This window comes from Eublepharis macularius, chromosome 8 (assembly GCF_028583425.1).
Source record: "Eublepharis macularius isolate TG4126 chromosome 8, MPM_Emac_v1.0, whole genome shotgun sequence".
Lineage (NCBI taxonomy): Eukaryota > Metazoa > Chordata > Lepidosauria > Squamata > Eublepharidae > Eublepharis > Eublepharis macularius.
The window spans coordinates 133,478,349-133,500,398 of record NC_072797.1 but is presented as its reverse complement, the minus strand read 5'-3'; the positions used below and the strand labels follow the sequence as shown (position 1 = coordinate 133,500,398).

The following is a 22,050-nucleotide window of genomic DNA, read 5'->3' as shown; positions in this document are numbered from 1 at the left end:
TGGTACATTTAGGTGACAGAATGTGTGGGGACTGCGGAAACAAGGAATTAGATAAAGTATAATTAGGAGGCTATAGAGTGCAGTAAGGAGTTGGTATGAGATATCTCTGCCTTGTAGGAAGATGACAGGAACTTCCATTGTGAATATAATGTTAACTCCACACTGGGGTCCTTTGAAAGTGTGAGGGCAGAGGGCAAATTAGTCCATAGGTTAACAACAGTGGAGATTAATTTGATGGACTAATGCAAAATTGCTTCTTGTTCTGAATCTGAATCAACCAAGTTTAATTGGTCATCTACAATGATTTCTCTTTCTGTCTGAAGTCTGAGAGGGGTAACCATAAGCACGTTAGCCTATTGTATCAAAAATAAATAGGACTGCAGTTGGTCCTTAAAGGCAAACACATTTTCTTCCAGCTTTTATGTACTAGAGTTCGTTTTTTCGAATGCAATCTGAATCTTTCTGTTTGCATTCTTATGCATTGATGGTTTATAGGGGGGCTGTGTTCTGTGCAATTTTGGTGCTGTTGCATGTAAAAACAGCTGTCCCGGGGCTGTTTTTCAGGGGGAACACGGTGGAACGGAGTTCCATCACCTCTTGAAAATACTCGGCAATAGTGCTTGAAAATAATATTGTCTCAAAGAAACCTGTGTGTTTCTTCCTCATTTCCCTCTTGAGAGTTCTGCCACCTCTTTTCCCAGAAAAAAAACCCTGGAGGTGACCATAAGATAACACTATGGCAGATGAAGCAGTTGAGGATATGCAGATAGGAGCACGGGATTTTAATTTGTTGTTGAGATACATGGAAATTTAACCCCACATTTCACATGTGTATAAAAGATACTTGAGTCACATATGGCAGGGGCACATGTGATGGCAAAGCCTATCTTGAACAGGAGCCAGAGGGGCAAGGGGCACTGAACATATGATGAGGCAAAGGCATTGTTTAGAGCCGTTTAAATCTTACGGACTTTGAGCTCAAAAGGGTTCAGTCAGCAGATTATGGATTTTAGCCAAGCATGTTTCCGGGTTCCATTTCATTTTCCTTCCTTGACTTCCAAAAGAAACAACTTCCTGTAGATCTTTCCCTAAACTTGTCTTTCCAGACTGATTTTCTCCTTGTTATCAAGGAACATGTCGTGCAGTGCTGTAATGAAAGAGAAGAGATTTCTTTTCACATCTGAATCTGTTGCGGAAGGACATTCGGGTGAGTAGCCCTAGGTGGCAGGTTCCCCCTCTGATGCATAAGAGGTAATTTTAATAGCCTTTCACCAACCTCAATTTCCAAAGGAATAAGACTGAAAGGAGTTCCAACCCTTAATTTTTTTCTCCCTTCTTTCCCATTTTACTATTGTTGTTATTAACATCAGTGTTGCAGGGAGCGGGCGGGCAGTCAGGCTTGCTGGCCCCAATCCATCTGTTCAGAGATTAATATCTGAATAGGGGCTGATCTTCTGCCCCTTGTTCCCATCAATCCAGTAGATCAAATGTCTGTAAAGGACTTGCAGGTTTCAGATGGGCAAGTTGAAACACGTCTGTGCATCTGAAGCAGTAAGGTCTGACTAATAATGAGCTTATACTGGAATACATATGTGGTTAAAATCTTAAAATCTTGCCACTTGATTTCTGTTTTATTGTGCTACAACAGACTAACATGGCTACTCTTGGAATTATGTCAGTTAACTGTACATCAACCGGTCGCTTATAATGCTTTCTGTGACCATTGTTCTGGGGATGGTTGATAAAAGACGTAACGTCTTCAGCATTTAGTGAAAAACGGTAATTATTTTCGCATTTAGAGGAAGAATATGATTGTACTTTATGCTTTCAGATGGACTCTGAAACTAGGACAAGAAAGCAAAGAGGCACAAATGTTTGCAATTGTGATTGTCTTCTTTTAGTGAGGAATAAGCTATATAACTGTGAATTCAGCAAATTCATTTTCAAGATTGTGTTATACAGACAATACATAGAATTAAAGCCCTTTATAAAGGAAAAAAATGTACATAATAGAGGGAAATCCCGGAGCGGTCTGCTTCAGAACAGATCCTAAGAGGGCCAATTTAAAGAACGTAAACCTTATCTAAAAATAGAAGATTAATGAATATTGGGAAGAAGATTGAAATAATTTCTACTAAAAAGGGATCTTGTTTCTGGAAAAAAAGAGCTATTATACTTCAGTTTGAGGGAGGTTAACTTTTTTGCATCAATAGTATAGAGTAAATAACCACTTTTCTAGTATTTTCTGGGGATACAGCACGGATACTGGCTGTAATTGGACATGGCAAACAGCTCTGGCTTACTCTCCAGCGTGGGGTTCTTCTTCCCCTTGTAGGGTTTCCAGGTCCTCCGGAGCCCAACCTGGGGGTGGGGGGGTGGGGGAGTGGTTGTGGGGGGGGGGCGTGGGGAGGAAATTGCTTCACATGTGCACAGAGTGTGCCCACGCAGTGGAGCTCAGACTTGTTGCTCTGGGAATGATGTCACTCCCAGCATGACAAGGAAGGGAAGGCCCCCAAGATGAGTCTGATGAATGACGGTTTCATTAAATCAGCCCCGCACTGGGGTCTTCCCTTCCTTGCCATGCCGGGAATTATGTCATTCCCGGAGTGACGAGGAAGTGCTCCAGAGCGCGTGCACATTCCTGTGCACTCGAGCTCCTGGACCTATTCCCTGTGCTTTTCCCCACCCCAAGATGATTGGCGGTGGGGGGGCAGAGGCTGGGAGCAGGGAATCCCCCACTCCCACCAGGGGACCCTTACCAGACTGAAGACCTCCTAATTCAAAAAAGATTCCAGCTTGTTGCTATGTCTGATTTGGGGCACTTTTAATCAGTTTAAGGACCAGTAGGTTTAAGGACAACTGTAGCCTGGCTTTGCAGGTAGGTATTTGGATGGGGGAATCACCAAGAAAGTCTCTGCAAGGGAAGGCAATGCCAAACCACTTCTGCTTCTCACTTGCCTTGAAAGCCCCTTGCTGGAGTCACCATAAGCTGGTTGCAACTTGATGGCACAAAAGTCTGTATTAGGACAACTAGAGTGGCTGACTGTGGTCAGGTGTATGATGTCCAGTGGAAGCCGGGTTCAAATAGCCAAATAGTAAAGAGGCAATTACGGGTATGAAATAGCCGGCTCAAGGTTGACTCGGCCTTCTATCCTTCCGAGGTTGGTAAAATGAGTACCCAGTTTCCTGGGGGTAAAGTGACTGGGGAAGGCAATGGCAAACCACCCTGTAACAAAAAGTCTGCCGAGAAAATGTCGTGATGCGATGTCCCCCCATGGGCCAGTAGTGACTCGGTGCTTGCACAGGGGACTACCTCTACCTATAAAAGAATGAGACATTTGTAGATGTGTGCATCTGTTTTGTGGTATTTGGGAGCCACAATTTTTTGTGATATCTGAAACATATGGGGAAAGGCCATTAAAAAACTCAAGGGCATGTTAGCTGTTGGTCAATCTTCTTTCAAAATTGCTGTAAAAGTATAAATAAAAATGACATTTGGGGTTGACCTGCAGCTGAATGCCACTGGCTTACAATCCACATGAACACTTTTCTGGAGTAAGCCCCTTTAATTAAGTGGGACCTGCTTCTGAGTAGACCTTCTTAGGATCATTGGTATCATAGAGTACACATGACAGGCTCTCATAGAGTTCAGGTGTAATGACAACCATAATTTGACTTTTCATGACCAGCCCTGGAGGATGCTTAGGTTTGCGTGCTTCTTCATCCTCCATAACTCAATAATAAATTAGAAACTTCCTCTTTAATGGCAGGCCATTGTTTGTCTTTACATCTCTTTTTTGTTCTCCACCCATCCAAACTCTGGTTTAATCTTGATTTGTACAGCAGAGAATGAATCCTAACATGGTTCATTTAGAAAGGCAAATTATGTTTTGCCATGTAAATATTTAATTATGAAGCCAAGCTCATAGAAGAGGGGAAGGGGGCGTGCAGGGATCTTTCGAGGTCCTCCCAGTAAAGCTGCATCATTATACCTGAACTGTGTTTTTGCTTTGCTCAGCCTATTGGGGTTGTTCTTGAAGTCCTAGGATTGACTGGCCTAACTGTTTGATGCTCTTCCCCCTGCTCAGATAAAATGTGTGACCAGATCAGCGATGCTGTGCTTGATGCTCATCTAAAGGTTGATCCAGATGCCAAGGTCGCATGTGGTAAGACTTGCACTCAAGCTTAGCATGCAGACAGCAGAATGGTGTGGTGTTCAGGTTTCCAAATGACTGTGGCTGTAACTCTCGGGACACTCGAGGGAATAAGCCTCGCTGAATGACATCCTTGGAGGCAGAGCTGCTCCAGATTGCTGCCTGTGTTCGGATGCAGCAAGCGAGCAGTTACTGGGAGAGAAGTTGCACTTCCCCCCAGATAAGCAGCGATATTTAATTACTGGAAAAATAAACATTTAGCTAGTCCCAGCTTTCTGGGAGAAAGGCAAGTTTATAAATATTTGAAATAAATACCTTTTAAAATATGGCAGTTGTGCAACTATCGCTGTCATAAAATGGCCAGTGTTATAACTTGTTATTTGATAGGATTACCAGCTCTGAGTTAGGGAATTCTGGAGATTTTGAGGGTGAGGGCACAGTTGGGGGGAGGTCAAGGGACCTCAGTGGGGTATAATGCCATAGAGTCCACTTTCCAAAGCAGCCATTTTCTCCAGGGGAACTGAGCTATGTCACCTGGAGATCAGATGTAATTCCAGGGTATCTCCAACTACCACCTGGAGGTTGGAATGCAAGGAGAGAATCACGGAAGAAGCTACAAAGAACGAACGAGCCCATGAAAAATAACTAAGCAATGGACAAAAAATTATATCTGATACTTCATATATATTGTTTCTTGAAAATGAATATGAATCAATGGAATAATATCTGGATTCAACACATATTTCTGTTGTGAAAAACAGAAGAGATCAATAGTAGTTCAATATAGAAATCCTTTTACAAGAATAGTAAAGTGCACCATACATCCACAGATGATAACATGAGTCCTAATAATTCATCCTTACTCACTCTCTGTAATTCATATGTACATGTAAACAATCGGTTCTTTACATAAACTTCAATAAATATTAACAATTCAGCAAAAATTGCAACAGACAATTCTCTAAAGGACAAATGCAAGGAAACATGAGTTCACATCAGTCCCTCCAATTCCTCAATGGGTTATGTTGTGCCAATTACAAGTTAGGTTGTAAAAGTTCCAAACGTGACCACTGACGGGAAAACTGGTATTTAGGTCCCATTTCCAAAATTCTTTGTCAAGTCAAGTTTCTCTTCAGCACCTTTTACCAAGGAAGCAATTCATCAACCATTTAGAGAGAGATGTTCTTCAGACCGTTAAACAAGAAACTGTGACTATATTGACAAAGAATCTTGGAAATGGGACCTAAATGCCAGAATTGAAGATGTTTATATAGAGCTGATTGTTTACATATATATATGAATTATAGAGAGTTGTATTTTTGAACTGCTTCAGAAGCAGGATGTCAAGAGTGATCAAAGTTTCTGAAAAGCTAAAGGGGGAAAAAACCCTTCAAATGGTCATCTATAACTATGTGACATTTTTCTTCCTTTCTTCCCCTTCTCCCCTCCCTCTCTGATGCACAGCTTGGAAATTAATAATTTCTGCTTTTGCGGTGAACCGTATTTGGTTATTTACATCTTAACCACAAACTATAACTTGTTCTTTGCCCTCCAAGCCAGGATTCCAAACTCTGGCTAGTTATATTAGAAACAGTTACATTTTGTTTGGTAGCAGAGTTAGTCAGAAGCGTTTCCCCTATGTGCAGTAATTAATCCTCGGGCAATCAAACTGTCGAAAAGATAGAACTTACAGTTTATTGAGGTAGATTCTATTCATGGCAATATCTGGGAGTAGAAAGAAAGTCCTAGTCTAAAGGTGAACTTTCCCTATTGGGCACGGACAGCTAATCTGGTGTTATGCTTGCCTGTGAGTATGTGGATGAGTAGAAAAGAGGAAGAGTCCGGTAGCACCTATAAGACTAAAAATTTGTGGTATGTGGATGAGGCCTTCATGGTGGGAGCTCTGAAGAATACATCCTTCCAGGGTGGATTTGATTTAAAGCGAATCAATTAAATCACTAGTCAGTAAGACTAGATTTAAATCATGGTTTTCTACATAAAGACTCATTCTTTTCTACATAAAGGATCCTCACACTTAGCTTCTTGTACAGATCTATTCTACTTCTATTTCTATTCTACTTCTATTCTTCTATTCATTGAACTTTTTGAAATATAGCACTTAAGAGGTAAGGGGTTGGTTCTGCGTACGAAGATTTGCAAAGGAACAATGGGACTGAGGTCTTTTTCTCAACTATGTGTATGTTTATTTTATAACCTTTTAGCTGTGAAGAACAGACGTGATCACTGCAGACACAAATTCACAGTTTTGAGAACTGTAAAACCACGCATCTGTGATAATATCTTCTAGATAGAAAAATTGCCCAATAATCTTACAGAAACCTCTGGAAGAGCATGATATTGTGAATGAATTAATGAAATTCATTTACCAAAAAATATAAACATTGCATGAATATACAGCCTCATGCTACGTAATTAAAAACTAATCCATATTTCATGATGCTAACCTTTGGACTATAATGTATCTTAACTAGAAAACTATCTTTAGATAGATTTTTCCTCAAAAACATTTTATTAATGTTTTTTAATTTTTAATAAAAATAATCATTAATAAAACATTTTTAATTTTTAATAAAAATTAAATAATCATTAATAAAAACATTAATGATTCTTACTTTTTTTAAAAAAACATTGATTTTTATCCACCCTGCATCCTTCCCTTTGGAAGGCCACGAGGCAAGAAGAACAGAATTTCCCAAAGGAAGCAGAGAGAGGAGGAGTCCAAAAGCATTCCCACCTTAGATAAAAAAGCAGCTTACTTAGCAAGAGACAGGACTTTTTTTCTGGGAAAAGAGGTGGCGGAACTCAGTGGGTTGCCCTCAGAGAAAATGGTCGCATGGCCGGAGGCTCCGCCCTGAGCAGCGCAGAGGGTAATCTCAACTCCCCTCTGTCTGGAGATCAGGGGGCGGGGCCTTCAGCCATGTGATCATTTTCAAGAGGTTCCGGAACTCCGTTCCACCGCGTTCCTGCTGAAAAAAAGCCCTGGCAAGAGAGTAACACATACACACAGAGGGGCATGCAGCACCCCCGCCCCAGTATCCAAGGCGCGGAGGGCAATCTAAACTCCCCTCTGGAGATCAGGGGGCGGGGCCACCAGCCATGTGACCATTTTCAAGAGGTTCCGGAACTCCGTTCCACCGCGTTCCTGCTGAAAAAAAGCCCTGGCAAGAGAGTAACACATACACACAGAGGGGCATGCAGCACCCCCGCCCCAGTATCCAAGGCGCGGAGGGCAATCTAAACTCCCCTCTGGAGATCAGGGGGCGGGGCCACCAGCCATGTGACCATTTTCAAGAGGTTCCGGAACTCCGTTCCACCGCGTTCCTGCTGAAAAAAAGCCCTGGCAAGAGAGTAACACATACACACAGAGGGGCATGCAGCACCCCCGCCCCAGTATCCAAGGCGCGGAGGGCAATCTAAACTCCCCTCTGGAGATCAGGGGGCGGGGCCACCAGCCATGTGACCATTTTCAAGAGGTTCCGGAACTCCGTTCCACTGCATTCCTGCTGAAAAAAAGCCCTGGCAAGAGAGTAACACGTACACGCAGAGGGGCATGCAGCACCCCCGCCCCAGTGTCCAAGACGTGCTGAATAACTATCCCATCAAGTTACTGAGTGTGAAGTTTTGCCAGTATCAGAGAGGCAGTTAAGAACAAAACAGCTATGCCAGCAATCAACTAACCATGTAGACAATTAACTGTTAAACCTATTAAATCTTGCATCATTAATAATAGAACATCTTTTAGATTCCAGACACCTTCTAACATCCAGAAGATGCCACAGTTTGAAAAAATCTCATTTTGAATGGTTACCAGCTTAACTTCAGACAGAAGGGATGTTCAGGGAAGGGCTATACCACAGGACCTAAGGAGGCTTACCCATCTGTTCTCTAGGGGAACGCTATCCATCTTGGATATATAGTGTCATGTAACTGACAATCTCTCTATCGGTGTTTTCTGCAGAATGTGTGGCTAAAACGGGGATGATCCTGCTGTGTGGGGAAATTACTTCCAAAGCTGTTGTGGACTACCAGCAGGTTGTGAGAGAGACCGTAAAGAAGATTGGGTATGACGACTCTTCCAAAGGTGGGTTGTGTGCGACTTGCCCAAATGACATGGCTTTTGGGAGTTGACTGAGCACGAAGAAAGACTTTGCAAGTGGGAAAAGCTAAGCGCTCTTCAGGACCGAATGATATTTTGACTTCCTCTAAAATCATTTTGCCTAGAAGATATTCAGCTGACAGAATCTCTAAAGCAGCAGTCCTATGGGCACTTTGCTGTGAGTAAGCCCCATTACTTCTGAGTAGACCTACCTAGGACTGCTTTCTGTGATATGGTCTGGACCCACTGACAGACATTGGTTGAAAGTGCTGCCAGAAGCGCTGTGCTCCAGGAGTGTTCGAAATATGCATGTTTTAACAACAATAACAACATTTGATTTATATACCACCTTTCAGGACAACTTAACGCCCATTCAGAGTGGTTTACAAAATAAATTATTATTATCCCCACAACAGTCACTCTGGGAGGTGGGTGGCTAGTGGGTGAAGCCCCTTTCCTTTTGTAGCTTGGTCAGCCATTAGGATCCCTAAGGGTGTTATCTATGGGAGCCTCTGCATGAGAAATACTGAGTGTAATCCAAAGAACGATGCCGCTTCACTGAACCTTACAGTGCAATCCTAAGAATACTTCCCAGCTCCGTTAGGAACAGAGGAAGGGCTGTTCAGAATTTCCCACTGGTGCAAAATGCTGTAGGGAGCTTGAGGGTTAAGATACATGGAGGTCCTAAAAGAGCCTCACTGGCTATGGAGCTCTTCTGGGCACAGTTCAAAGTGCTGGCCAGTGCCTCCTTCTGGTCAGGGTTTTTTCTTTTTTTCCTCAGGACTTTTAATTCGTCTCTTGTGTTTAACTTTTACCGGAGACTGCATTGTGTACAAATTTCAGAATTTGCCAGGCCGGGAGAGCAATAGTTTAAGTGAATAACTGTTTAGCAGAACCTTTGGAGAGAATGGAGGGTTGTTGAGATGTGTGTCTGAGCTTTCCTTGAATGATGTTTTTTATTGTGCTTTATTACGACCATTTTATTGTACCCATTAGCTGTCTTAAGAGTCTTGCTATTGGACTAGAAAGCAGGATATCTGAATGTAATAAATGTGCTCTTGAAGTTGCTTAAATATAGAGCCCAGGCAGATCTTGAGTGAATCATGTCAGACTGCTTGTTTCAGTGCCCCCCCTCGCACATGCAAACCTCTCTGCAAGTAGAAAGTTAGCATATCAGGGAGAATCTAGTACTTTTTTCTATAACCTCTTGTTTTTCTGTGTAGGCAATGTCTCATTTGGGAGAATATTCAGCCACAGGATTCTCCCACTTGCAGTCTGACATGGTTCAGCCCAGTTTTGGTGCATGATCTGCTGTGAGTGCGTAGACGATGCTTGCATCCAAATACTATTCCGTATTGCACTCTTGTGCTGTTGTAATAGCTCCTGTCCACACAGGAGAACCCAGGTGCAAAAGACTGGTACCATGAAAGGGTGGCCAATGATACGTAGCTCACATTTGCATGCCATAGATTTCAATGGGATTCAGGTACACGCTGTATCCAAACAGGTCAGGCAGACAAAGAGCTCATTACAGTGGCTTTTTCTTGACTTTCCAGGACTGGATTACAAGACTTGTACTGTGCTGATAGCCCTGGAACAGCAGTGTCAAGAAATCAAAGAGGCTGTCTTTTGCGGAAAGACTGACGATGATATTGGAGCGGGAGATCAAGTAAAACACGTCTCCCTCCCCACCCTGTTAAATCTCCTTTATTTTCCGCCCAGAATAAAACGAGATAATTTGGGTGGGGGGTGTCTTTGAGCTATGACCTCCCATTCCCTTATTAGCCTTCAATGGGCACTCAGGCTGAATTTTGGAGGCACAAGCTCCTCCCCCAAGGGTTGGCAAGCTTGTGGCATCGCTGGTGAGGTACATCATGGATTCCTTATTTCCCTTCAAAGATGAGTCAGTCTGATTGGAACAGGCACCCAAGCTGCCTTGCACTGGGGTTAGCAGTCAGACCCCTATCATGCTAAAAGGCAGCTTATGAATGTAATATCTGGTTAAATATCATAAACCCCTTCCTCTTATGCCATAAGCACATGGCACCTCCTAGCCAAGGGTGGTTGCCAGCGCAGTTGCAGCATGGGAAACTACCAGCAGCTGAGCGAGGCTAGCTGTGCCCACCCCCCCCCATGCCCCAGAGAGTGACACATGCCTAAGAACAATGGGGTCTCCCAAGAACTCTTGGGGCTAATCCCATCAGTGTCCTGCTTCTCTTCCCTCACCCACTTACCCTAATCAGAGCTATTCAGTGAGCCTGATACCTCTCCCCATCCAGCAGTTGCCGGGTCATCGAGCCCCATTCACACCTTTTGTCCACCTCAGGTAGAGCCATGGAGCCTCTCCTAAACTTACTGTCCCAACCTCCAGAGAAGTCATCAAGCCATTGTCTTTGAGGCAAGACGTCAGTTTTGCCCCAGGACACATTTTGCCCTATAATTAAACTCCCCAGCCATGTGCTCTGTGCGTGTGTTCTGAGACCCACCGACTCGCCCTCAGATATGCCTGAGCCCTCTCTTCCCCTTCTGTGAAGCGCTGATCATTTCCTTGCAGCCTCCGTGGACCTTCTTCTTCAAGACTGGTAACTATAGCCCTCCCTGAAACTGCTTTCTTCCCCTTTCCTCAATAATTCCCTAGCTGGTCCTGTATGCATTTTGTGTGTGTGCTGTGTGTATTTTGTCCAGTTGCTTTCTTATTTCTGCTTTACTAAAACAACCTTTTCCTATTGAACATCTGCCTGATTCTTTTGAGAGTTCCCTAAGGGAGCAATCCCAGTATACATAGGTGGAGATTTCCCAGTTACCCCCCCCCTCGTTGCATTGCCTTTAATGCTAATCCCCCCCAACTCACAAGAAGATCCCCCTATTAGGGTAACACTGGGGGGGCATGTGCTGGCAACACACCAGTAGGTATATCCTGGCATTCTATTCAGCTGTTTGCCCCCAGGCCTGTGGAGTTGTTTTAGGTTTTGTGCTCCGTACTTGAGGCTTTCTCTGGCTCTTTGTTGCAGAGCCCTAGAGACCCACTCAGTTACCTCCTCCTTGGAAGCACGGACAGGCCGGGCATCATCATAATGCCAGCATACAGACCCTATGTTAACACCACCTCCATGCCCTCCAGAACCACTTCTTGTAGAGGAAGATGCCCCAGAGATGTCACGCTGAGTTCTTGGTCACATGAGCCACGGGCCACTGGGATTTAAAAGAACGCGATGCGGGGAAAACATTTGCCTAAGAAAACTTCTTCAATCGTTCTAACATAGTAGAAATTCAGATCTGTCTAAAGGTTGATAAACATGTCCGATCTGTTTGCATTCTGATGCAGGGCATGATGTTCGGTTATGCCACAGATGAAAGCGAGGGGTGCATGCCCTTCACTATTCTGCTTGCACACAAACTGAATGCAAAGCTGAAGTCCCTGGAGAGGGATGGCACTTTGGCCTGGCTTAGGCCAGATGGGAAAACACAGGTTGGTAAACAGCGTGAAGGATCAAGTGAACAAGCGTGGCTGCTTGCAGGACAAGTTGCGTCCAGGGGGAACAACGGAGAGCGAGGAATGGCGGAAATGCTACAGCTGACAAGCGAGCCTCATCCACACCGAGAAGAAGCCGTAACACTGTCAACAACTCCACACGTCGCCGGGGCCGGTCATGGAACAGTTGAAGCAATTTGGCAGATTAAAGTGGTCATATTTTTCTGCAATACGGCCATTTCAAACGGCAAATGGGGAAGAAGCAGGGTGATGGGATTGGCTGCTTGAATTTTCCTGGATAAATATAAACTCCCTATAATCAGCAACAGAGAGATGGCTAGATTAACATGGTAGTTTATTTATTTATTTCATGTATACCTCGCCTCTCTCCCCACTGGGGACCCAAAGCAGCTTACATTGTATTCCTCCCCTCCATTTTATTTTTACAACTGCCCTGTGAGGTAGGCTAGGCAGACAGCATGTGACTGGCTCCAAGTCACCCAGCAATCTTCTTCTGTAGCAGAGTGATCGTTTATGCATACTTGTTCAGTAGGAGATATAACCACCCAATGTAGATTTTTACATATATGCATGGCATTGGTCGCCAGTCTTGTAATCTAGCTTTATTGTACACATTACACTGCTTTTAGTGCATTGTCCCCAATTTTTTATAGCTATCTTACATTGATTTTTATATGTTGCAGTGTTCTTACTGCATTTTCAATTGTATAATTCATTTTAAGGCTCAGCAAGAAAGGCAGGCTATACAAGAAGTAAATAGATACAAGAATGTGAGGGTTATAAAAATCTGGTCTCCTGCTGCCAATTTTTCAGGTCACAATGGAATACCGAGAAGTCAGTGGCGCCGTGGAGCCCCTCCGCGTGCACACCTTGGTGCTTTCGGTCCATCACGCTCCCGGAGTGCCCCTGAAACAAATGCAGGAAGAGCTGATGGGCAGAGTTGTGAAAGAAGTCATCCCAGCAAAATACCTGGATGAGAAGACAGTCTACCATCTCTTGCCAAGTAAAGCGTTTCTGGAAGGGGGTCCTAAGGTAATAGCCCAACAGCCGGTGAGGGAGCAGGCCCAGACAGTTGGAAGAAGAGCTCAGAAGGACGGGGGGAGAGGGGGCGTTTGTGAGTTGTGGGAGAAAAACAGACCACAGTGGGATCGAAAGCTGGCATTTTATTTATGAATGACCCTGCAACTACACAATCGTTCAGTGTTGCACTGCGGCAGTTATTTGCAATGGGATTGGCTTCTCCCCCCACGGGAAAATCCAGATTTGAATGATCGGGGTAGTGCAACGGTGGCGCAGTATCCCACCGTGTGTGGATACCACTTCAGATGCCTTTTGCTGGTAATCTAAAAACTAGCTGTCTCCATTAACAGACCAATTCAACCTAGGATGAGTCAGAAGTACGTACAAGTACAATCAATGGGACTTACTCCCAGCTAAGTGTAATTAGGACTGCACTGTTAGTAACGTTACAATATGATGAAGAATAGAGCTATGCAGGCTTTTTTTTTTTTTAGTGACTAACGTCACCATGGTGGGGGTGGAGGGGACATGCTTAGCAGTCCCTCTTCCTGGGCGTATATTTCCACTGCCTGCAACCGAAGATGAAGCATAAAACAGTATGTATTGTCGAAGGCTTTCACGGCCGGAGAACGATGGTTGTTGGGGGTTTTCCGGGCTGTATTGCCGTGGTCTTGGCATTGTAGTTCCTGACGTTTCGCCAGCAGCTGTGGCTGGCATCTTCAGAGGTGTAGCACCAAAAGACAGAGATCTCTCAGTGTCACAGTGTGGAAAAGATGTAGGTCATTTGTATCTACTCAGGAGGGGTGGGGTTGAGCTGAGTCATTCTGTAAGAGTTTCCCAGGGTGTGGAATGCTAATGGAGGGAGGCTTCACTGTAACCTGAGGAGGTTCTTTTGCATATGGATTGGTGCTTGATGTGCTAATCTTCTCTGCAGGGCTATTGTCGGGTGTGGAGTGTTTTGTTGGCCTGGTGTTTTTCAGAACTGGAGCCCATGCTCTGTTCATTCTTAAGGTTTCTTCTTTCCTGTTGAAGTTTTGCTTATGCTTGTGAATTTCAATGGCTTCCCTGTGCAGTCTGACAAAGTAGTTGGAAGTGTTGTCCAGTATTTTGGTGTCCTGGAATAAGATACTGTGCCCTGTTTGAGTTAGGCTATGTTCAGCCACTGCTGATTTTTCAGGCTGTCCAAGTCTGCAGTGTCTTTCATGTTCTTTTATTCTTGTCTGGATGCTACGCTTTGTGGTCCCGATGTAAACTTGTCCACAGCTGCAGGGTATACGGTATACTCCTGCAGAGGTGAGGGGGTCTCTGCTGTCTTTTGCTGATCGTAGCATCTGTTGTATTTTTCGGGTGGGTCTGAATACTGCTTGAAGGTTATGCTTTTCCATAAGCTTTCCCATCTGATCAGTAATTCCTTTGATATATGGCAAAAACACTTTTCCTGTAGGTGACTGTTTTTCCTTGGTTGTTTGATTCATCCTGGGTTTGATTGCTCTTCGGATTTCATTTCTGGAGTAGCCATTTGCCTGAAGTGCGTGGTTTAGATGATTAATTTCCTCATTGAGAAAGCGCGGCTCACATATCCGTCTTGCACGATCCACTAATGTTTTCATTATGCCTCTTTTCTGTCGGGGGTGGTGATTGGAGTTTTTGTGTAAGTACCGATCAGTGTGAGTTGGTTTCCTGTAGACCTTGTGACCTAACTGAAAGTTTGCTTTGCGGATGACCAAGGTATCTAGGAATGAGAGTTTTCCCTCACTTTCTTTCTCCATTGTGAATTGTATGTTCAGGTGGATGTTGTTGAGATGATTCAAAAACTCCCTCAATTCTTCCTCCCCATGGCTCCAAATGATGAATGTATCATCCACAAACCGGAACCATACACTGGGTTTGTGGGGTGCTGATTCTAGAGCTGTTTTTTCAAAATGTTCCATGTAGAAGTTTGCTATAACTGGGCTGAGTGGGCTCCCCATGGCCACCCCATCCATCTGTTCATAGAATTCGTTGTCCCATTGGAAGTAACTGGTTGTCAGACAATGATGGAATAAGGCTGTTACATCCTCTGGGAAAATCTGATTAATCAGTGCAATAGTGTCTTTTACTGGAACCTTGGTAAACAGGGATACAACATCAAAACTGACAAGTATGTCTTGTGGATTGAGTTTCAGAGAACTGATTTTGTTGATGAAATCTGCTGAATCTTTGATGTAAGACGAGGTTTTCCCGATGTGGTCCTGCAGGAGATCTGCCAGATGTCTAGCTAATTCATATGTCGGTGAACCAATGGCACTCACAATGGGTCGGAGTGGGACTGAATCTTTATGTATTTTGGGGAGTCCATATAGTCTAGGTGGCTGTGCTTCAGTCTTGCATAGTTTTCTGTGCGTGTCGGGATGTAGTGAGGAATTCTTGATCAGCGCATTTGTTAGCCTGGTGATTTTGCAAGTGGGATCTCGTTTTAGTTTTTTGTAGGTGGAGGGGTCCAGGAGTTCCTTAATCTTCTTTTTGTATTCCTCCGTTTTCATGATCACTGTAGCATTGCCTTTATCAGCTGGTAGAATGATGATGTCTGGATCTGCATTGAGGGTCTTGATGGCATTTCTCTCCTTGCGTGTTATATTGCTGGTGGGAAGCTTTGCCTTTCGTAGAATCCTGGCTGTCTCTCCTCTTATTTCCTCAGCTTCCTCTTCAGGTAGATGACGGATGGCAGCTTCTACATTTGCAATGATGTCTTCCACAGGAATTCTGGTGGGGGTGACTGCAAAGTTTCCTCCCTTTGCCAAGATGGAGGTTTCTTCTGGTGAGAGTTGACGGTCTGTCAGATTGATGACAATGCATGCATTGTCGAGCATTGGGCTTGTCTGTCTTTTTTCTTGTAGTTTGTTAAACTTCTGCTTCTGTCTGGATGTGTGGTTGGTAAACACTTGTTCCATCTTCCTGTAGGTGAGATTATCGACCTTGTCCCAATCCTGACTTCTCATTTTATGGCTGGTGTTGATATGCAAGCAAAATAGCTCCTTGTCTGTGGCAGCAAGTTCTCTGCGGGTAGTGTGGATTCTCTCACGTAAGAGGGCCTGTTCTAGACGGTCATAAATGCGGTTCGCCTGTGTGGTTTTGAAGATTCTTTTAGTTGTGAGAAAAGATGGAATGGTTCTTGTGTCCCTGCAGCGTAGAAGAAAGGTCAAAGAACAGAGTAGATGTGCTTTCTTGTTCCGAAGTGTTTCCAATCTTCGGGTCTGTTGGAATGTTTCCTCCCCGTAGAGGTGTTCGATGTATTGTCGAAGGCTTTCACGACCTTTCTTCTACGCTGCAGGGACACAAGAACCATTCCATCTTTTCTCACAACTAAAAGAATCTTCAAAACCACACAGGCGAACCGCATTTATGACCGTCTAGAACAGGCCCTCTTACGTGAGAGAATCCACACTACCCGCAGAGAACTTGCTGCCACAGACAAGGAGCTATTTTGCTTGCATATCAACACCAGCCATAAAATGAGAAGTCAGGATTGGGACAAGGTCGATAATCTCACCTACAGGAAGATGGAACAAGTGTTTACCAACCACACATCCAGACAGAAGCAGAAGTTTAACAAACTACAAGAAAAAAGACAGACAAGCCCAATGCTCGACAATGCATGCATTGTCATCAATCTGACAGACCGTCAACTCTCACCAGAAGAAACCTCCATCTTGGCAAAGGGAGGAAACTTTGCAGTCACCCCCACCAGAATTCCTGTGGAAGACATCATTGCAAATGTAGAAGCTGCCATCCGTCATCTACCTGAAGAGGAAGCTGAGGAAATAAGAGGAGAGACAGCCAGGATTCTACGAAAGGCAAAGCTTCCCACCAGCAATATAACACGCAAGGAGAGAAATGCCATCAAGACCCTCAATGCAGATCCAGACATCATCATTCTACCAGCTGATAAAGGCAATGCTACAGTGATCATGAAAACGGAGGAATACAAAAAGAAGATTAAGGAACTCCTGGACCCCTCCACCTACAAAAAACTAAAACGAGATCCCACTTGCAAAATCACCAGGCTAACAAATGCGCTGATCAAGAATTCCTCACTACATCCCGACACGCACAGAAAACTATGCAAGACTGAAGCACAGCCACCTAGACTATATGGACTCCCCAAAATACATAAAGATTCAGTCCCACTCCGACCCATTGTGAGTGCCATTGGTTCACCGACATATGAATTAGCTAGACATCTGGCAGATCTCCTGCAGGACCACATCGGGAAAACCTCGTCTTACATCAAAGATTCAGCAGATTTCATCAACAAAATCAGTTCTCTGAAACTCAATCCACAAGACATACTTGTCAGTTTTGATGTTGTATCCCTGTTTACCAAGGTTCCAGTAAAAGACACTATTGCACTGATTAATCAGATTTTCCCAGAGGATGTAACAGCCTTATTCCATCATTGTCTGACAACCAGTTACTTCCAATGGGACAACGAATTCTATGAACAGATGGATGGGGTGGCCATGGGGAGCCCACTCAGCCCAGTTATAGCAAACTTCTACATGGAACATTTTGAAAAAACAGCTCTAGAATCAGCACCCCACAAACCCAGTGTATGGTTCCGGTTTGTGGATGATACATTCATCATTTGGAGCCATGGGGAGGAAGAATTGAGGGAGTTTTTGAATCATCTCAACAACATCCACCTGAACATACAATTCACAATGGAGAAAGAAAGTGAGGGAAAACTCTCATTCCTAGATACCTTGGTCATCCGCAAAGCAAACTTTCAGTTAGGTCACAAGGTCTACAGGAAACCAACTCACACTGATCGGTACTTACACAAAAACTCCAATCACCACCCCCGACAGAAAAGAGGCATAATGAAAACATTAGTGGATCGTGCAAGACGGATATGTGAGCCGCGCTTTCTCAATGAGGAAATTAATCATCTAAACCACGCACTTCAGGCAAATGGCTACTCCAGAAATGAAATCCGAAGAGCAATCAAACCCAGGATGAATCAAACAACCAAGGAAAAACAGTCACCTACAGGAAAAGTGTTTTTGCCATATATCAAAGGAATTACTGATCAGATGGGAAAGCTTATGGAAAAGCATAACCTTCAAGCAGTATTCAGACCCACCCGAAAAATACAACAGATGCTACGATCAGCAAAAGACAGCAGAGACCCCCTCACCTCTGCAGGAGTATACCGTATACCCTGCAGCTGTGGACAAGTTTACATCGGGACCACAAAGCGTAGCATCCAGACAAGAATAAAAGAACATGAAAGACACTGCAGACTTGGACAGCCTGAAAAATCAGCAGTGGCTGAACATAGCCTAACTCAAACAGGGCACAGTATCTTATTCCAGGACACCAAAATACTGGACAACACTTCCAACTACTTTGTCAGACTGCACAGGGAAGCCATTGAAATTCACAAGCATAAGCAAAACTTCAACAGGAAAGAAGAAACCTTAAGAATGAACAGAGCATGGGCTCCAGTTCTGAAAAACACCAGGCCAACAAAACACTCCACACCCGACAATAGCCCTGCAGAGAAGATTAGCACATCAAGCACCAATCCATATGCAAAAGAACCTCCTCAGGTTACAGTGAAGCCTCCCTCCATTAGCATTCCACACCCTGGGAAACTCTTACAGAATGACTCAGCTCAACCCCACCCCTCCTGAGTAGATACAAATGACCTACATCTTTTCCACACTGTGACACTGAGAGATCTCTGTCTTTTGGTGCTACACCTCTGAAGATGCCAGCCACAGCTGCTGGCGAAACGTCAGGAACTACAATGCCAAGACCACGGCAATACAGCCCGGAAAACCCCCAACAACCATAAAACAGTATGCGTATAGGTGACCACCAGGTGGCAGCATCACTTTAGAAATAGTATTTTATCGTGCAGTTCTAAAGTTATGTTCTTCTAAGATGATTAGGCTTCCAAAAGTCTTGCTTGTCAGGGTAAAAAAAGACTTAGAAAGTTCAGGAAGAATATATTGAGAGGTTTCTGCATCAAATTTTGGCTGCAGCTCAAACCCAGCTTCTTAACGGCATTGGTTCCCCCTTCCCTTACAATATCATATGCCAGTAATTGCTCTCCCAGTTTTTCCCTGAGTTTTATCTTGAGAGTCTTTGGCTTTTGGTGTCCTACGATCCACTGTCAATCCCATCCTGAAATACATAGCTCTTGTTTAATTTTGTTTACCCTTTCACATGGTGAAGAGTGAATCTAGGACTTGTGAGCCCTGCGGACCACGTGGCAAGGATCAGTTGTGAACTGTGCATAAAAGTATAACTCACCTACTACTTGATGTTCCATCCTTTTTGTGGAGGAATATAATGGGCAAGATCAAGATGGGTAGCCATGTTGCAGTAGAAAAGAGCAAGAGTCCAGTAGCACCTATAAGACTAACAAAATTTGTGGTAGGGTATGAGCTTTGGTGAGTCACAGCTCACTTCTTCAGATACATCTGAAGACTCATACCACAGATTTTGTTAGCCTTATCAGTGCTACTGGACTCTTGCTTTTTTCATATTGGGAAAATCACACATATGGCTGTACATGCAAGTGACTTTCCTCGCATGTGACACTGTTCAGTACTTCTGAGTCCTTCCCAATCTTGCTCCTCACTACATGAAGGATGTTACCACTAGACTATGTAAGTAGTTGGCCCAATAGCCATTTTAATACGGCTACTTATGATATTAAAGATGTTCAGGCCTCTGGAGTTAAAATGGCTGCTATATTGCCACCAGAGAGCCTCTAACAGTTGCTGAATCCCGCCCGGGAGAGAACGGCAGGCATGGAATACCGCACAGGAATGCAGAGTGATTAAAAGGTGATTGGATTTACTATCTCTCCAGCCCCGCAGGTGCCCAGTGCAACAAAGGTCTCGCAGAGTCATCCCCACTTAGCACATTCCTTTTCCTCCTCTTGTGATGAATCACCTGTCCTTGATTGAGGAGCTAATCAAATGACATTCATAAGTATATACAGATGTTCCTGGAAAAGTACAGTCCCCTAAAATCCATCAACTTGGCTCCGGTAGAATTCACTAACTAATGATCCCTTTTGTGCAGAACTAGAACACGTTTTGCATTTGCTTTTACACACCCTGGCAGCTACCGATCAAGGTACTCAAGCCTTTTGTCTAACCGAGGAACTAACCGTTGGAGCCTTTGTTCTAACGGCTAGGTGGGCTCTTCCACCTCAGGGCACATTTTACCTACAAAGGTAGAGCTCTGGCCTCATTCAAATAGTTCACGCTTACTGGATCCACAAGCATTGTTCCCTTGAGGTTTGCCTAAGCCTCTTACTCCCTTAAGCCAAGGACGCTGGTGTTCGAAGCTACCCTCTTCTCCATGGACTGGACCCCACCCCCTCTCCAGGATAGGTAGATATATTTGCTCCCTCTCTCTATCCCCAATTTCTGGCTAAACTTCCTAGGTCTCTGTGCGTGTGTATGATTATTTTTACCCTGTAATTGTGAGTGTATGTGCACGCCATTTTGTTCTTTAATAAGTTATTTGACCTTAAGAACCAGCCTCGTTTGCTATTTTGGAAGAAACCTGGTATACACCGGTGATAGATCCCAGAGTTGCTGGCCTCTTGCATAGCCATGCTCCTTGCTAGCTAATTTCCCCACAAACGATTTATTGCAAGGAGACCACTTCCGGTAACAACTCAGTATGTGGGCTATCCCATAGTAAGTGATCCTTGGAGCTCATCTGCAGTGTCGTGTGATAATAGGATTGTTTCACTTTGCAGAAAAAAACCCCCTACAAAGTATACTCATGCGATCGGGGGACGGGGGAGTTCATGCAGAGAAAGAGAAATCCCCCTTCCCTCCCTTCTTCCCTTGCTGCTGGCCCAAACGGCCTCTCCTCTCTGTCTCTTCCTCCCTTTTACCGTCGTCATAGGTGCTGCACCAATGTCACCACCAGCTTTCATGCACCAATTTTAAGGGAGGTTGCTCAGACGCTTGTCTTTTGCCACATCTGCCCATGCAACGTTAATTTTGAGAGGGGGGTTATACCCACTCCCTTTTTAAATATTAGATTTTCCCGCAAATGCTGTGAGTTTGCAGCAGTACCTTGCGTTAATATCCTGGCAGGCCTACATAGAAGCCAGCCTTTTGCTGTCAAATACGGCAATACCTGTCTGAACTTCACCTTCTCTTTGATGTTACAGGGACATTATTACAGTCCTGAAGGATGCATGTGACATCTTCTGTATCAGCAAACTAAGAAACCTGAAAACCAGAGCTTTTTTTCAGCGGGAATGTGGTGGAACGGAGTTCCGGACCCCCTTGAAAATGGTCACATGGCTAGTGGCCCCGCCCCCTGATCTCCAGACAGAGGGGAGTTGAGATTGCCCTCTGTCTGGAGATCAGGGGGCGGGGCCACCAGCCAAGTGACCATTTCTCCGAGGGCAACCCACTGAGTTCCACCACCTGTTTCCCCAGAAAAAAAGCCCTGCTGATGACTATATGTATCTATCTCTTTTCTTTAGAGTGATGCTGGCCTGACTGGCAGAAAGATCATTGTTGATACCTATGGGGGATGGGGGGGCCCATGGCGGAGGTGCTTTTTCAGGGAAAGATCCCTCCAAAGTTGATCGCTCAGCTGCCTATGCGGCTCGATGGGTGGCGAAGTCCTTGGTGAAAGCTGGCCTCTGCAGAAGAGCGTTGGTCCAGGTAAGAGAACAAGCTGGTGTTATGGTCCATTGGGCACGCTGAAGAAATAGGAGCTGTAGTGATTGAGTGCAATGTCAGCAGCATTAGGAAGGGTAGAGAGCAGTTTCCCAGCTGGGTAATAAACAGGGACTCGTGAAAGCTATTAATAGTGTGGACTTCGTTGCTCGTATCTTTGTCTGGCACTGTCTGCCTTGGTTGACCATGCAACATTGACATGAAGCCCTTGAAACATCCTCAGTGATTATTCAGTGCAGTTTGTTCATTGAATGTCCGAGCTGTTGATCTTCCTTGATGCTGAAGAGCAAAGATATATGCCCAGCCATACATGTGACATGCTTTGTTGACATGACCTACTAAATTACGTTCATGGGGCCCAAGAGCTTTAACGGGGAAAAGACGAGAGCTACTTATAGAGAAGCTATTTAAACAGGACTGGGATTCCCTTCAAAAGGACGCTAGATGAAAATGCTCCCCGCTCTACCTGGGAATTAAATATCCTACCCAGTTCAATCCACCTCATTACCTCAGTATGCTGGTAGTTCCAAAACTGAGGCGGTCATACATGGTTGC

General features: G+C 44.4%; 1 pseudogene; it reads left to right on the top strand.

Annotated features, from left to right (window-relative positions):
- The window catches only part of LOC129334618 (S-adenosylmethionine synthase-like), a 31,726-nt pseudogene that overhangs the window by 708 nt on the left and 8,968 nt on the right, over positions 1–22,050 (top strand).